This window comes from Neovison vison, chromosome 1 (genome assembly GCF_020171115.1).
Source record: "Neovison vison isolate M4711 chromosome 1, ASM_NN_V1, whole genome shotgun sequence".
Classification (NCBI taxonomy): domain Eukaryota; kingdom Metazoa; phylum Chordata; class Mammalia; order Carnivora; family Mustelidae; genus Neogale; species Neogale vison.
In genome coordinates, this window is record NC_058091.1 from 227,112,552 (window position 1) to 227,130,789 (window position 18,238).

Below are 18,238 nucleotides of genomic sequence, written 5' to 3' on the forward strand. Positions count from 1 at the left end.
TCAGGAACCCATTGTGAAGTTAGATAGTTTTCAGAGAAGGGTTCTGTTACTGTTGATTTTTGTTGTTCATCCCTTCCTCTGGGATGATCAACTTTGTATGAACACAGTTGCCTCCGTATAAAGTCCTTATCTTTGACACCTGAACAGACTGACAGAGAAGCTGACCACCAGAGAGAGCAACTAGTCTCATCCCTCCGTTGTCACTAGTGTCTCCTCCATATTGAGAATGCAGCCTTTTCTATTTTAAAGATTTTATTCTTTCTTTATTTGAGAGAGAGCATGAGAAAACGAGCACGAGCAAGGTGAGGGGCAGTGGGAGAGGGAGAAACAGATTCCCTCCTGAGCAGACCCAGGACTGATCCCAGGACCGATCCCAGGACCCTGGGATCATGACCCAAGCCAAAGGCAAATGCTAAATTGACTGAGCCACGCAGGTGCCCAGACTTTTCTATTTTAAATAGAAATAGTTGTATTGTTGACTTCTGTGCCCTTGAGAACTTCTCATTTTTTTTCTTTTCTTTTTCTTTTTTTTTTAAAGATTTTATTTATTTATTTGACAGAGAGAGATCACAAGTAGGCAGAGAGGCAGGCAGAGAGAGAGAGGAGGAAGCAGGCTCCCTGCTGAGCAGAGAGCCCGATGTGGGGCTCATCAGGACCTGAGCCGAAGGCAGAGGCTTTAACCCACTGAGCCACGCAGGCGCCCCGAGAACTTCCCATTTTCTTGCCAACTCTGTATTGATAGTATTTCCCTACTCTGGGCTAAAATTATGCTGGTTTTGTCAGTCAGTAGCCCAAATACGTCAATCCTATGGGTGTTTGTGATTCTAGGCCATAGGATTAGCATGCTGATAACTTTGAGTTTTGGATTTTGGTCCCATTTCTGCCACAGCTACAGCTATGACTTTGGTGAATACCTTCCTAAGTGTTTTTGAGCCTCAGTTTGTCACTGTTAAATGTGTGGTTGGTTTAGATCAGATTTTTCCAGTGAGTTTTCCAAAATAATGTTAGCACATTTCCAAGAAACCTTAACACATACAACATAAGAAATGGTTTAGTTTTTCAATAGGTGGTCACGGTGGTGGTGCTGCGGGGAGCACAAGATTAAATGTACCCAAACAGGTTTTGGGTTTTGTTTGTTTGTTTGTTTTCATGAAAGATGGGATGCTTAAAAAAAAAAAAAGTGCATTGTTAATCATTGAACCTTCAGAAGAGGTTTCCTAAATTTATCTGATTATGATACCTTTCTTTCCTCTTAATACCATAATTTTAATACTATACTTTCCTTTTAATATGATACCTTTCTTACCCTTTCATACTCACTTTTGACCAGGCTCATCTGCAAAGTAAAAATAGTCACTCTTTCCCTGTGCTTATCCTAGAAAGTGGATCCAACTGGGGAGAAAGAGTTCAGAGCTCTATGGGTAAACTATAGGTGATCGTTTATGTATTTTGTGGTTTTCCTTTTGCTTTATGAGCTGTTTGAAGGAAGGGGTCTTTTCTTACTTATCTTGCGCAAAGAGGGTGTGGTTTAGTGCTTGATCCCTAGAAGACACTTAATAAGTGTGTTAAATTGAGTTAAACTGTCTGTAAATGGAAGCCACTGCCTTGAAAAATTTCGAGCTGCTTGTCACAGAAAATGTTTTTATAGACTGGAGTTTTGAAATGGATGGAATTTGTAGTCAAGACGATATCTAAGATCAGGAGTTTATGAGACTTTCCTATGGTTATAAATATAATATCATAAAAATATCACTCACAGATAACCTCTAGTAGATTAGAAAAGGACACAGTTCAGCTTTGTAGACAGTCTTACTGGTAAGCTCCTTTTCTTGGTCTGGATAAATTTTCTGATTGCCTTGAGTCCAGATTCCTCCTGGGAGCATGGAATTATTAATTGGAGAATTTCATCCGGATTAGTGATACATAAGGAGGGACAAGATCCCATGAAATTTACTTCCTCCTTCATCTTGTGCAATGCCACCGTGTCCTGAGGAATTCACTCCACTGAATTTATGATGAGTGTATTTTTCTATTTTGCCTTTCTAGTACCTGGCTATATTTCTTACAAGCTTTTGGAGAGTGTAAAATATGCCTCATATGCATTTATCTCTCTTTTGATACATAATGTTTTGTGATCATAGGAAGAACTCAATAAATATTTGTTGAAAAAGTAAACAGATGAAGATGGTGGTTTTGACATTTTTCCAATTTAGCATCTGAAGTTAGATAGTAAATTTGATGAATTTATATTATACTTAGTAGAAATTCAAGTTTTGAGGGTAGGAAAAACAAGAAAAAGTTACCTATTACTTCACTACCGGAGATTAACTACCATTAAGACTTCAGATTATTTCCTTCTAGACATATTTTATATGGAGGGAATTTTTAGATATGTTGTGATCACATTGTACATATAATCTGTGTCTGATTTTTTCACTTTTAATTATATGCAGCATTGATAATCATTATATGTACTATTTTATATGTAAGAAGTATTTCACAATAAAAATTTGGAAACCATAGAAGTCCAAGGTGACATGGTTTTCACAAATAGAATTTTCACAGTTTTCCTGTGTGGTTTTCTGAAGCATTGTTCCTTTTACGATCATATTTCTTATTAAGCTTTTCCTCATTTTATTTTCATTTAATTATTTTGCTATATGAAAAGGCTAGTAAGCTTTCTGGACATGAGTATTTTCCTTTTGAATACTTTCAGAATGTAAATGTAACTGTTGGTGAACTGTTTCTCAAGTTTGTGACATTATTTCCTCTCTCCACCAGTATATGAACATTCCAAAATCATTGCAAACTCACCAGCAATCAGTATGTATTTCTTTAACTTTTTAAAAATATTGATCAACTTTAATGGGAAAGTGGTTCTTTGTTTTGTTTCATTTTGTGGTCTTATTATATTAGTGAGGCCAACCTTTTTCTCATATATTTTTGAGAAATCACTTTTGTTCTTTTTTGTTTTAGAGGGTGTGAGCCTGAGGGGGGGGGGGCAAGTGAAGGAAATCTTAACTAGGTTCCATGCCCAGAGTGGAGTGAGGCAGGGCTCCATCTCTCCCTGAAATCACGGCCTGAATCGAAATCAAGAGTCCAACCATTTTCTGGGCTGAGCCACGCAGGTGCCTCCATTTTTGTTCTTTTATGAATCGTCCATTCATGTCTTTTTGTTTATTTTTCTTATTGTGCGAATGCTTCATTCCACAGAGTGTGCTATTTCCTGCGGGTGTGGATACACACAGCATTGCTTTAGGCGCTGCCCTGGGCAGGTGGAGGAAGCAGAGTGAGGCCGCCATCTCTGTGGGCAGCCGGAACTGGCTGTTGTGCTGTTTTGTAACACAGCGCGCAGGACGGAATGAGTTACTAAAGAGGCCCCCTTTTCCGTTAGTTCAGCATTGCAAAAGCCAGGCCTGGCCAGGGAGGTGTGTGTGACACACGGCATTCTTCCCTTCGTCTATTATTAGAGAGATTCAGAAACTGCCGGTGAGCTGGGGCTGTGGGCACAGGTCGGTTGTCGCTGCGCTCCGAGTTCTGAAGTGTCACAACCACTCAATATGGCGCGCTCTTCACTTGAGCAAATTGCCAACAGCTTGCCTGAGACTCCTTAAGGATAATGAGAATCCACCTCATTTTAGGAGAGGAGCCAGATTGTGTCTGTATTTGGCAACCCGCATTCCCGTGCAGCTACAATTGCTGAAGACCCTCCGTGGAGGTGAGGGGCCGTATCGCCGAGAAATGTCCATTTTGTCTCAGGAGCTGCTGAGCGTTCTCAGCCTTTGCTGGCAGTAACGCTTTCTCTAGCGTGGCCTCACGCTCCAGGCCACTGGACGTGACAGAAGTCATGCAAAATCGCCGCAGTCTATTTCTGTTCCTTGTCATTTTATGAGGGAGCGAAGTGCTAAATGCCTTCAGACACAGAGCATGCTAAGAACTCGTTTTGAAACAACAGAAACTAAACGATACATCAAAGAATGCAGGTTGTACTTTTTTTTAATACTCCTTTAATTAATTATTTAATTTAATTAATACTAATTTTTTTGTCTTGCATGAAGCACTCAGAAATAGTTTGAGTATTGCGAACGCCACAGAAATTGTCACATAACAAAGAAAACAAAAGCTCTTTCACCTTAACAGCAGAGATTTTGTGTGGAAGAGTTAAGAATAGGTAGAAATGATTTGAAGATGGAAGAATCTTTCCTGAATACTATGATTATCATTTTTCCCTCTTAAAATTCTACAGCACCTTCATGTAACATGTAGGATTAAACTCAGTTTTCCTTGGCCATCTTTTCTGTCTGAATTACAGACTCTATACTGTTATTAAGCAACTTAAAAATAAACTTTTTTGTTTCTACCCCAGTATGTTTTATTCCCCAAGAGGAAAGCCCATTTCTGTCTCTGTCAGTATGGACTTTCCTTATTTAGCAATCTGCCCCCTTAGTTATCTCTCATACTCTGTCTTGTCCACACTATATCAGTTCACATATTCAAAATATGTTGCCTTTTAATCCTCTTGATCATGGGTATGTATTATTATTTCCTTAAGGGAAGAGCCAGTTTTGTTTTGTTTATACTTTCTAATGTGTTTAATGGAAAGTTTTTCATGTAATCTGTGTCTGAATGAATGTAGTTTATCGGACTGTTATTTATTCTAAAACATTCACGAGATTCTAATTGAGAGTACATTTCCAGGTGGTTGGGGGCATTTGTATTTAGAATTACTGATTTTATAATTTAAATAAAGTCACAGTGTGAGCATTTATGAAATAAAGTAAATTCTGATTTTTTTAATCTGTCCCTTAAATCTTCAAATATGTGTTTTTTTAAAAAAAACTTTTCTTTTGTGTGTGTTTGAATGCCCAACAATTTTTTTTAAATTTTTTATAAACATATATTTTTATCCCCAGGGGTACAGGTCTGTGAATCGCCAGGTTTACACACTTCACAGCACTCACCAAAGCACATACCCTCCCCAATGTCCATAACCCCACCCCCCTCCTCCCAACCCCCCTCCCCCCAGCAACCCTCAGTTTGTTTTGTGAGATTAAGAGTCACTTATGGTTTGTCTCCCTCCCAGTCCCATCTTGTTTCATTTATTCTTCTCCTACCCACCCATTAACAATTTTTTATTGTACACTTCTTTAATTCTGTTATACTTAATATATTGTGTTATATTAGTCTTAGGTGTACAGTAGAGCAATTCAACAATTCTATACATAGTGCTCATCATGATAAGTATTCTCTGAATCCCCTTCACTTTTTTCACCCAACCCCCTACCCACCTCCCCGCTGGTAACCATCAATTTGTTCTCTACACTTAGGAGCCTCTTTTTTGTTTGTGTTTATTGTTGGTTTGTCTCTTTTTTTATTTGTTCATTTGTCTTGTTTCTTATTTTGCACGTGTGAAATCATACAGTATTTGTCTTTCTCTAACTAGCTTATTGCGTTTAGCATCATGCTCTCTAGTTCCATCCATGTTGTTACAAGTAACAGCACTTCATTCTTTTTAATGGCTGAGAAATACTCCATTGTGTAGGTTTACCACCTCTTCTTCATTCATTTGTCTATTGATGGACACTTGGGCTGTTTCTATAATTTGACTATTGTAAATAATTCTGCAGTAAATATAGGGGTACACATATCTTTTCAAATTAGCGTTTTTATATTCTTTCGATAAATACCCAGTAGTGGAATGAAAACGTTGCTTTTAAAGATTTTACACACCTCTGATGAGATGATCTTAAAAATACCTCAACCGTGGAAGTAACGGGACATGGTGGTATTGGAAATAATATTCTTGGGGTGTGATGACCATGTGATTTTGGAACTCTGCATGTATAGTCAGTTCTGGCAATGGTTTAGAATGGGGAATAATGCTTTGGCCAACCAAAGTGACGGTAGAATCTAGTGGCGTTAACTTTCTGGAGATTTCATGTAACTTAGGTTCAGTAAAAATGTGAGGGAGAAATTGCTCTGATTTTTATCGACTAAAATTAAATTATAAGATTCCAAATCTAATACTAAAATCGTGAGCTCTCTAACGGTGAATGTGTCTAGACAGATAATGAGCTTATTAAAAATCAGGATTATAATTCAAAGTGATAGCATCAGTTAGGACAGATGTAAAAAGTTGTACAGAAGCAGTGTTTGAGGAATTACTTTCAGAGGCCAGGTTGGAAAGTATGTTGTATAGACTACTTTGCTGAGGTGAAATCAGAAAATACATTGTATTTGTATTATCTTGACTCAGGAATATGTCATAGCCGAAAGTAAACTTACTCTTGGGAACTCCATAATAATAATATTGATCTAGAGCTATTAATTATGAACTTAATTCTTAACCCTTATGATGTCTTCCTATAGTGTAATTACGAGTATTTATAAATGAGGAAATGGAGGCTCATAAAGAAAAGTGAGTTGCTCATGTCACACAACTCGTAAGCATCAGAGTTAGGATTTGAACCTACTTCTCATGGACTCCAAAGGCCAATATCTTGAGATACTGGGAAGTTTTTCAGGAAAATAGAAAATTAGTCATGAACAGTTATCATCACATATACAGGAGGGATTCCTTGCCATTTCTAAGTTGTTCTCATGAGTTACTGCTGGTAAGGCTGAAATACATGTGCTCTTTCTAATCTCAGCTAACTTGGTTGACATGGTCTGACATGCAGGGTGATTACTCAACTTGCAAAAAGAAGAAAGGGCAAAGATGAGACAGTTCAGGAACAAAGCTTAAGTTGAGGTAGCATTCCTCTTCTTGGAGGAAGTGTTCGAACCATGCTATTTTTAGTAGATTTTCTTTTTATTTTATTTTATTTTATTTATTTGACAGAGAGAAAGAGAGCACAAGCAGGGTAAGCAGCAGAGGGAGAAGCAGGCTCCCTGCTGAACAGGGAGCCCAATGTGTGGCTCGATCCCAGGACCCTGGGATCATGACCTGAGCTGAAGGTAGACACTTAACTGACCAAGCCATCCAGGCACCCTTTAGTAGATTTTCTATGAGAAAGACAATGGCTGCTAATGAATGTTTTCCTGTGTATGAATAGCTTTAATATTGAGCATTTACTTAATGTCAGGTATTGTGTTAAGGCTTCAAATATGTTTTCTTGTGTAATCTGTTTTTCCCCTCATTTAATCTTTGCAGGGACCCACCAATGTAGATACCATTAATGTTCCCATTTCACAGATTATGCAATGAGATGTGCAGTCTCAGAAAAGTCATTTAATCTTGTTGCCTCAGGTTCCTAATCTGTGAAATGGGAACATTGATGGTATCTACATTGGTGGGTCCCTGAGGCAACAAGATTAAATGACTTTTCTGAGACTGCACATCTCATTGCTGGCTGAATCAGATTATGTCTAAATATCACAATGACATATTCTATATTTTTAACAACTACCTCCTGCTTCTTGCACTTTAAGCATTCTCCATCATTTTACACATGATACTGTACATGGATTACTATGTAATCCATGGCTTTGAAGTCCCAATCACGTTATCATTGCAAGAGTATATGGAAGGGTACAATAGAAAACATATGTTTTGTCACTAAATACAATTATTTTTGGTTTAGTTGGAAGGATAGATGAGTTCTGACAGCAGAGATTCTCTGGGAATCACTTCTTTCAGGTGTAAACTGGAATAAATAATGATTCACCTGCACTCCAGGGCTAGGCTGAACAAGATGGCATCTTTGACTGATTATGTGGAGACCAGTGCATTTCCAGTTGTGTTCTCTGTGGAACTGGGGATGCTGACATATGTATGAATGGGCGTGACTAGGGCATCTTGGTGGCATCTCAGTTTGCTTATCATGCCTACCTAAAAAATAATTTTAGAAAGGTATAGGAAAAAAAGTTTTATCTAAGAAATACTCTTCCAAGAATCAAGATTGACTGAAGATTCTTTTCAGAAGCATGGAAGATTCTCAAGGTATAGTATGTCGATGGCTTTGCAAAATTAGCCCTTTCATACACCCATAGGTCTATGAATAATTATCATTGTGTCAGGTTCCTTTTGTTCATTATTACAGGTTACTGTGGGCTTTATAGTTTCTGAAATATTGACAAGGCCATTCTGAATTATTATTTTGGAAACCATCAATATATGTGGCTCCCTTTGATTTAATAGTCTTGACTTCAATATTAATTCCAGGCATGTCAGGTGGGTGGTATTCTCTGAACATCTGTAAAGATAAGTTAATAATATTAATTAACATACTGGTGCCTTTTCTCTTCATCAATTCTTTTGCTAGAATGGTAATAATAGTGCTTTTAATAAAAAACACTACCTGAGATTTGCCTTTCTTTCTCATAGGATAGCTCTTGACGGTAAAATTGAGGTGGCCTCTGAACTCTGAAGTACCTCCAATTTACCAAAAATGGCTAATCTAATGTTGCAAAGCAGACTAAATCCTTTTAACACATTCCCACTTTAGGGCCAATGCAGGAAAACATTTCTAGCCTATTGTTCTTTTAAATGCTTGCAAAGAGACCACAGAGTGAGAGTAAAGAGACAGTACCAACCTCTAGCATGCCTGAGGGATGACTTATTCTTTCATATTTGTGGATCCCTGTGTCAAGAGTGAAAATATCTAAAAATAGAGTGCATTTACTCAGAATCTCTGGGGTAAGGTGCAAAGAGCCTTGCTGTGGGAGCCCTGATTAAAAATTAAGTGGTCGAGATCTGCAGAGCAGATGCTCTCAGCAGAACCGTGGGCACTTTCTGGTTAACTGTGTGCCATCTTATTAGTTTCGATAAATTGGCAGTGGAAACTAATATCCTTTGATCTTTCAGTTTCTGTCCATAACTCATAGTGACCCATTTGCTGGTGAGTTGTTTCTTTACAGTCCAGTGATTATTGAACTTTCAAAGCATTGACTTAATCCACCAATGGGTGAGCTAGGCTGCTCAGCCCTCTAGTCAAGTTCCCAGGAGTAGGAGGCAGATGCCACTGTCATTCATCTATCTTTGCCCCCTTAAATGTGGCACGGGGTATGAAATAGAGTTCAGGAGTGGTGTACACATGATTTAAAATTTACTGATGGAGAGAGTCCATGAGGATGAGAAGGGGCAATTCAGGGGCGTTGGATATACCCCCTATTCTTCCAGTTGGGTCCTATGCTCTTAGATATTGCTCCAATTCTCCACTCCTTCATGGAAGTACAATCTTAAAACTTAAAAATGGAATGCCGCAGTGTCCTTCATTTCTAGATGTCCTATTACCAGTCCAGCCCCCTGCCGTTGCTATCACCATATATTCAAAGTTCTTTCAACTCTCCCCAAAGCCTATGTCTTTCCTTTATCAAACATTTCTTTCTTTTTTTTTTTTTTTTTTTTTAGCTCTTCTCTTTTAGTACAACTTCAGCTATTTTGAAACATCATTAGAAATAATCTAACTAAATGAGCTGGTGTGAGCCTATAGCTGATGTTTGACAAAAAACAAAACAAAACAAAACAAACAAAAAGATAAATTGTGCTCTGAAATTGTCATTGTTGATTTTCAACTGGAGTGGTATTTTTAAAAAAAGGATGTTTTGTTTATAAGTAAGAAAAGCATACTTTTTTTGTTGTTTAAAATGTATGTTACTGTCATATTTTCTATACATACACTTTTAGTTTTGAAATCTCATTTATCTAAATATTTGAAAACACTGCAAGATGCTAGATTGAGAAGGCCCTAGGGACCCAGGTCACTTCTGCACAATCTTTGCTTATTTGAGCCAAGCCAGGTCCAGACCATTGCCTTCCTGATGATACTTCCTCCCCTGCTTCTAGAGATGCTAGTCCTTACTGACCAGGGAAGGGGACCTGACTTAAGCACATCAGAAGAGTGTGCTTTTATCTGCAGTGAACTTTGAAACTTAAAAAGCAAAATTTTTTTCTTCAGTACTGTGGTAGTTTTATCATTTGCATAGAATTATTAAAAATGAAAAATAATTTGTAAGTTAAACACAGACACCCTGTGAACAACTCTGAAAGTTGAGCCCAATTTTCCAAAGAATCACTATGTCTTGTGGTAGAGTTAGTATCTACAGAAAAAGTCAGTTTTCAGATAGTCGGGTCAGAGTGTAGGAATACTGGAAGAAGCCTTAAAATTTTATCAGAAGAGGATTTTCAGCAATGAAATTCTAGGAAAGGTTATATCACTGGACTTTTTGATAGTTATTTTAAATTTCTTTTATATTATCTGGCATCATAAATGCTTTTGATAGCAGATTGAATTCAAGCTATAATTTTCTGTCTTGGTAGTCTTAAATATCATCATTTCGGATCTAGTTCAATTTTCTCAAATACCAAAACATGTAATTTCTGCTTTATTTATAAGTAGGGGAAGAACCAGGGTGATGAATGCATTTTGATTTCTGCTTTCTTAATCTGTTTTGTAGTCCAAATGAAGGTGTTTTTTTTTCCCCCCCAGAAAAAAGCATACCTACTGTATCTTTGCAAAGTGCCTTTTCAGAAAATAAGTTTTGAATATTCATTTTAATACTGTTAACGTGTGACCCTATGTGGGCTCTGTGTTGTTAAATCATAAGTGTATGGGTGTAGTTTATACTCTTGAAACTGGGCAGTAATTTTAGCAACATTTTAATGTCATATCCTTGCCTTAGCATATTGTGTGCAAGCTATATTTTAGGATCCTTTTTAATGTAAGATATGTTGAAAAATCATTTTGACACTACTTGCCCTCTTGGACTGACTATATTTTATAGATGTTTAAGCTTTACTTTTGATGGACACATTGCATTGAAAGACAAAAAAATTAATTTCTGTTGTGCCATGGTGACCTGGTGTTAAGACCGTGCCCAGCTAGTTACTTTGTACTTTGTCCTATATGTTTACTAGAACACGTGTAGCCCTGTGTGGGTATGAGGGGGAAATGTGGCCAGAAGTTGCAGAAGTTTCATTCACATGCCATTAAGCTGTGGTCAGCTTCTCCCTAAAGGGTTGTAACCCCCTTAGACAACTTCCTCTTTGGAAAGTTGCAAAGTAAAGAAACTTCTAAGGAAAGGTTCTGGCTGGAGGGTTGGATTTAGGAGTTTCTTGCTCAGAGGAGCCTCCTTGCAACACAGCTGGCCATGAGTGGCCCTTTCCTGTATGTGGCTCAGGCTCAGCCCACCCATCAGAGACTTCAGAAAGAGGCAGAAGCTCACTGGTGGCCTTTGGAGCCGCATGCTCATTCTTGGGTGAGGCTTCTTGCATAGTGAATGCCAGCTCTTCTTTGATCAGGTATGGTGCCATTGCTTTGAGGGTGATTAGAGACATAAGTGGTGATGCAATTGTATCAGGCTGTGGAACAAGTAAATCTCAATTTTGGAGGTGCTTATTTTAAAATGATCTGTAAGTTTCTTGTTGGAATCAGATAGCAGGCAGGCACAATGTTTTTGACAGAGGATTAGGGATGAGACATTAAAGACAAATAAAAAAGAAAGAAGAATCATGAAAGAATTTTGAGTATCCAGCGTCTCCTCATATTTCCGTTGCTACCCCTAGAGTCTAAGATACCATGGTCTCCCAATTGGGAGAATGCAGTAGCCTCCTAACTAGTTTCCTATGTCCATCCTGCTCCTTGGAGACTGGCCTCCATACCATTGAAAATACAGGTCAGGTTTTGCCGTTCCTCTGTCCAAGGTTTCCAAGGGCTTTCCATCTCGCAAAGATTGAGGCAGTTTTTACTGTGGCTGCCTTGGCATTCTTGGGCCTGCCTCTCGCCCCTGTCTGTCCTCATCTTGCACCACATTTACTCACTCCACTCAGGACCTCTGATCTTCTTGCTGTCTCTTGAACATACCTACTCCCTCCTCAGAAGTTTTCCACAATACATATCCCTGTTATTAGAACATTCTTTCTCCAGATAACCTTACTACTTACTTCTTCACTGCATTCCCATTTCTGTTGAAATAGCACTTTCTAAGAAAGTCTTTTGTGGTTATGCACCCTAAAATAGCACACCCACACCACCCCTATCACCCTTTATCCATTTAACCTGCCTTCTTTGTAACACTTATCACCAGCTGTCATGTCCTATTAGATGGAATTATGTGAAATTGCCTTTTTGTGGGTCAAAATGGATTTATCTTTATTCTAACCTAAAATATATGTATTAATTTGTTATTTTTATTATTTTCCCTGCTCTAAGAGTTAAACTCTGTGGGTCCAAGGTTTAGTTTTGTTTTGGGCAACATCCCCAGTGTCTAGAATATAGCATGTGCTTAGAAAATCTGTTTTTTTTTTTTAATTCTTATTTTTTTTCCAATTTATTTATTTTCAGAAAGAAAATCTGTTTTGAATGAATAGAAAATAGGAAGAAAAGCCAGTGAAATTTGTTGATAGTTAGCAGAGAAAATTTATATGGAAAGTGATATGTGCTTAGAGATTCTAGCAAAATGTGATTGGAAGAGCTTGTGAGAGTCCAGAAAATGGAAAGACTTTGTTGGATCTATGTGATGTACAGTGTAAAGTTTCTATGTAATTGGAGCTTTGGGCTATGTATGGACCTTAATTATATATTGTTTTCTGATATGGGAACTAAGAAGGATTTGTCTTGTCAGTTGTGCTCTAAGTTGATTTTCACTAGAGAAAATATCTTATTTTTTACTTTAGTTCTGGAAGCATGGCTGATAATCTTAATATCATGCATTGTAACAAATGCTTAGAAATACTAGGTAAAATAAACATTCTCTTTCACATATGTTTGATCTTGAAAGGAAGTAAGGGCATCACCATGGGTCAGAAATAAAGATGAAATTAAAAACCTAAAGGTTAAACATGTGAACTGATGCCAGGGCTGCCTTTGGGAGTATATAACTAGTCTATCTAAATCAAAGGCTTGAGTTTTAACAGCCATTTGGAGATATGAAACGAAAACTGAGACTCCATGGTTTATAACAGAAATCTTTGGCACAAAGTTAGGACTTTTTAATAGAAAGCTTTAGGAGAAAGATCCACCATCCACACAGGAGGGTTAAGTAAGCTGTGTCTTAGAAAAAAATGTTCCCTTCAAAGGCTCACCACTGTGGATTTGTACCTCATTTGGATTTGGAATTTAAATCTGTATTATTTGTATAGTGTGGAAAAGAATCACAACTTGAGAAATAAACCAAAAGAAAATAATCCAAGTCACTGATAGATCTGAGATATCTGGTAGAGTCAGTTACAAACTTCTTGGGAAGGAGATTGTCATTAAATCAAGCTTTACAGGTTTTCTATGGATAACTACTTTCTAAAGATGAATTCATAATTTATAAAGTATAAGAAAAAATTCTTCATGAATAAGAGTTATAAAATACAACAAAGAGGGACACCTGGGTGGCTCAGTGGGTTAAGCCTCTGCCTTCGGCTCAGGTCATGATCTCAGGGTTCTGGGATCGAGCCCCGCATTGGGCTCGCTGCTCAAGTGGGGAGCCTGCTTCTTCCTCTCTCTCTGCCTACTTGTGATCTCTGTCTGTCAAATAAATAAGTAAAAATCTTTATTAAAAAAATACAACAAAGGGCAGGATTAGAATTTAATATTTTCACATGATGGAATTGTCACATAGAGTATAAAATAAGAATATTGAAAGTGATTAAGACATGAAAGCCAAATTATAAATATAAGGAAATGTTGGTTTGCAAAAAGACCCAAATAGAAATTCTGGAAGTGAAAAATACAGTAATTGAAATAAAAATTTTATCAAATGGGTTAAGCAACAAGTTAGAAAGAACGGAAGAGAGAATTAGTCAACTGCAATGTAATTTGAAGATATCAATCAGAATTTGCTGAAGAGAAACAAAATGTGAAAGAGAAGTTAAGAAACATGTTAGAGAGAATAAGATGATTCAGTGAGTATTTAGTAAGCATTCTAGAAGGTGAGAACAGGGACAACTGAAAAGAGATAATATCTGAAACTAAGAATTTAAGCAAAACCCCAGAAAGATCCCATGTAGACTTTCAAATTAATAAACACAATTCTAAACAAATCATTAATCAAAGCAAAAAACATAAAGGAAATTAAAAAATATTTAAATCTGAATGGTAGGGGTGCCTGGGTGGCTCAGTGGGTTAAAGTCTCTGCCTTCAGCTCAGGTCATGATCTCAGGGTCCTGGGATCGAGTCCCACATTGGGCTCTCTGCTCAGCAGGTAGCCTGCGTCCTCCTCTCTCTGCCATCCTCTCTGCTACTTCTGATCTGTCTCTGTCAAAGAAATAAATAAAATCTTCAAAAAATAATCTTTTTTAAAAAAAAACAGAAACTGAATGGTTTTTATCTAAAATAATCATAACAAAACCTATGGGAAGCAAAAAAATGGTAGTTAAGGCTGAAACAAAAGGTTTCATCTGTAAATACCTGTATTAGAGGATGAAACAAGATTAAAAATTAATAATTTCAGCATCCAAGCCAAGATTTAAAAAGCAAACAAAGGATAATAAAAGAAATAATAAGAAGTAGATATTAATTAAAATATAGAACAAAATCAAAAGCTGGTGCTCCAAAAGACTAATAAATAGGGTAATGCAGGCTTGAGGAAGAAAAAACTCAGTATTTTAAAATAATGGAAATTTATAGCTAGTACTCATATATTAGAAATGACTTATTTACATCTGAAACAGAAGGAGAATGGCCTCTACCTCTCTTTATATTTAACTTGTCCTAGCCAGCATTGTGAGTAAAGAAATAAATGGTAAGAAGAAGTGAAATTGTCATTAACTGGAGATATGACTGTCAAAATGGGAAAGAGTCTTTACCAAAAACCTGGTGGATATAATACAAAAGTTCACAGAGATTGCTGGGTATAAAATAAATTTTGTCTATACAATCAATAAACAATCAGTTCTGTTTAGAAGCTGATACCATGAAAACTATCAACAAAAAGTAGAAACATGTAGGACTAAATCTAACAAAAGAAGTCATTTACAGATAAAATTACGAAGTTTTTATTTAAGATTCAAAGAAGAACTAAGTAAATTGAGAGCTAGACCATGCTTACAGTAGAATTACTTAATATTATAAAGATTTATTTCTTCCCATATTAGTTTATAAATTCTAATAAAAACTCTGACAGAAGTGGTTTTGTTTGTTTGGAGAAATTTGACAAGTTGATTTTAAAGTGTATATGAAGCTGCAAAGGTCAATAATAATCAAAACAATGTTAAAGAAGTTAGGGACGTTAACCATACCACATACCAAGAATTACCATAAAGGTATGGTAGATAAGACTTTGGGATGTTGGAGTAGCAATAAATAAATATGCCAAGTTCAGAAATAAGCCCAAGTATGACTGAGCATATATTACAAATTAGTGTAGAAAGGATCCAATAAATGGAGAAGTAATTATTTGTGTGACGGGCATGAACATAAGAAAATCCCTTCCTCACACCAAATACAGATTAAATCCCAGATGAAGTATAACTTTAAAAGTGAAGGAAGAATAAAAAATTTATATTTTTAGAAGAAAAAGTATGAGAATATCTTTCTGATCACTGGACAGGAAAGGATTTTTTAAACAAGGCATTAAAACACAAACTATAAAGAAAAATCATGATTGTGCTAAAACAAAAATTCCATCCTCATCAGTTTGGTTAAAACTAAAGTCTGAAAATACCAAGTATTTTCTATGATGTGGAAGAATAAATTGTTACAACCAACTGGGGAAGGAACTGGACATAGTTTAGTGAAGTTAAAAATGTACACATGCTAAGGGAGGCATATATCTAGGCATATATCATGGAAACATATGTGTTCACCAGATGATATGCACTTAAGTGTTTATTTTGGCCTAGTTTCATAATTGTCTAGTACTGGAAAAAATTCTGTATGTCGATCAATAGAAGAAAGTACAAATAAAAGGTGGTATATTTATATAGTGGACCAGTGTCCATCACTGGTGTCCAGCACTTACACTGTCCAGCAGACATAACTCATAACTCTATGAGATATATTAACATGAATAGTTCTCAACAATGTAAAATCAAGCAAAAACAAAAGCAGAAACAAGGTCCACAAAGATTAATGGTATATTGTTTACATAAAATTTTAGAACATGCATAACAATATTTTTTATTTTCAAAGAATGTATTAATGGGTATTAAAATAATTAAAAGACAATGGAAATTCTGAACAATAACTGTAGGATACTTCTGTGAAGGGGGTAGGGAAGAAAGAACATGTGATCAGGGAGGGAGGGTTACATGGCAGTTTCAAATCTGCATGAAATTATCAGCTCTTTAGCTGATAATACAGATTCACAAGAAGGCACAATGATAATATAGACATGTCCTGTTTACCCTTCACTCAATTTCTCCTGATGACTATACCTTACATACTATAGTACAATAGCAAAACCAGGAGTTTGAGCTTGGTGACATCCGTCTTTATTTTATCACACATGTGGATTTGTGTAACCACCACACCAGTCAAGATCCAGAAGCTCTGTCACTATGAAATATCCCCAGTACTATGTTTTTGTAGTAATATCCACTCCCTTTCCCCTATGGTCCCTCACTTCTAATTTGGCAACCACCTAATTTGTTTTCCATTTCTATAAAATTTTGTTGTTTTGAGTATGTGGCTCTACAGTTTTATATTTCCCCAACAATGTATGAAAGATACAGTTTTTCTGCATCTTTCCAAGTATTTGGTATTGTCACTATTTTTAAGTTTAGCTATTTTAATGAGTGAGTAGTGATAGCTCATCATATTTTTACTTTGCTTTTCTCTAAATGATAGTGTATTAGTTTTCTGTTGCTGCTGTAACAAATGACCCAAAGTTGGTGGCTAAAAGGAATACAAATATATTATCTTAGAGTTCCATAGATCCAAGTCTGACACAGGTCTCACAGGGCTGGATACAGGTGTTGACAGTGCCTGTTCCTTCTGGAAGAGGTGCTAGAGGAGAATCTGCTTCCTTGCCTTTTCTACCTTCCATATTTCTTGGCTCCTGGCCCCAGTCCTTTATGTTCAGATCCAGCAACAGTGGAGTGAGTCCTCCTCATATCACTTCATTCAGGCTTCTTCCGCCTTGGGTTTCTACTTTAAGAACTCTTGAGATTGCATTGAACCCACCCAGATAATTCAGGATAATTGCTCTATTTTAAGATTAGCTAAAGAGAAAGCTTAATTCCACCTGTGACCCTAATTCTCCTTTCCCATGTAATGTAACATACTCAGTTTCCGGACATTTTTGGAGGAGCAGGCATTAGTCTGCCTCCCACAGTTAGTGATCTTGAACATCCTTTCATGTGCTTATTTGCCATCCATATATCCTCTTCAGTGAAGTATCTTTGTCTTTTGACCATTCCCTAATTGGATGGTTTGTTTTAGTTCTATGGAGTTTTGAGAGGGTTTTTGTTTTTGTATTTTTGGAACTGTAGTTGTCTTATAAATATTTAATTTACAAATATTCCTCTCCATCTGTAGCTTATATTTTCATCCCCTTAACAGGTTCATTCACTGAACAAAAGTTTTTAGTTTTGATGAATTGTAATTTATTAATATTTTTCTTTTTATGGATAATGCTTTCGGTGTCATTCTCTATTTTAGTAAGACTTAAGTCCTGAAGATGTTCTCTGGTCTTTTAAAAGTTTTATGGCTGTACACTTTTAGTGTAAGCCTAAAATTGAATTTGAGTTAATTTTTTAGTAAGTGGTAAGGTTAGGATCAAGATTCTTTCTTTTTTTGTTTTTGTTTTTGTTTTTTCTTTTTCACTAATGGACATCTGTAGGAATGTTCTAGCACCACATATTGAAAAGACTGTATTTCTTCCATTGAGTTGCTTTTCAATCATTGGTAAAAAAATATATTGGTCATAATTGTGTGGAGATGTATTGATTAATTCCTTTAATGAACTGTTAAGTTTTAGTAAGACTAAGGGCACAGTAATATTTTTTTATTTTTCTGTTGCATTGAAATAGTTGATAATAATAGCATATAAAGGGGGCATTTGCATCCTCCAGGTCTGAAAATATTGGGAGTGTTGGAGATGATACAGTGATAAAAGAATCACACTGGATTGGAGATTAATAGTTATATGACTTTGATCAAAGCCACTTCCTTCTCTGGGCTTCAATTTTGCTTTCTGTGAACCAAGAGTGCTGTTCTAGATGACCTCCCAGAGCTCTTTATAATCTTGATGCCCAAAAAGTATGTGACGACTACTTATAATTGATTTTAGAATAAGAGATGAGCAAAGCCACCCAGGCTGTCATTCTAGCTTATATTCTAAAGAAGAGAGGCTGTTTATATCCCCA

At 36.5% G+C, this 18,238-nt stretch overlaps 1 protein-coding gene across 6 annotated transcripts in view; it reads left to right on the plus strand.

Annotated features, from left to right (window-relative positions):
* The window catches only part of PDE4D (phosphodiesterase 4D), a 1,300,895-nt gene that overhangs the window by 69,257 nt on the left and 1,213,400 nt on the right, over nt 1-18,238 (plus strand). The window contains exon 1 of one of the 6 annotated variants that reach the window (XM_044224254.1): nt 11,082-11,242. The exons of the other annotated variants lie outside the window; for them this stretch is intronic. The gene's annotated coding sequence lies outside the window, so the exon portion shown is untranslated. Of the gene's footprint in view, nt 1-11,081; nt 11,243-18,238 lie in introns of those variants that run through there. 6 annotated transcript variants of the gene reach the window in all.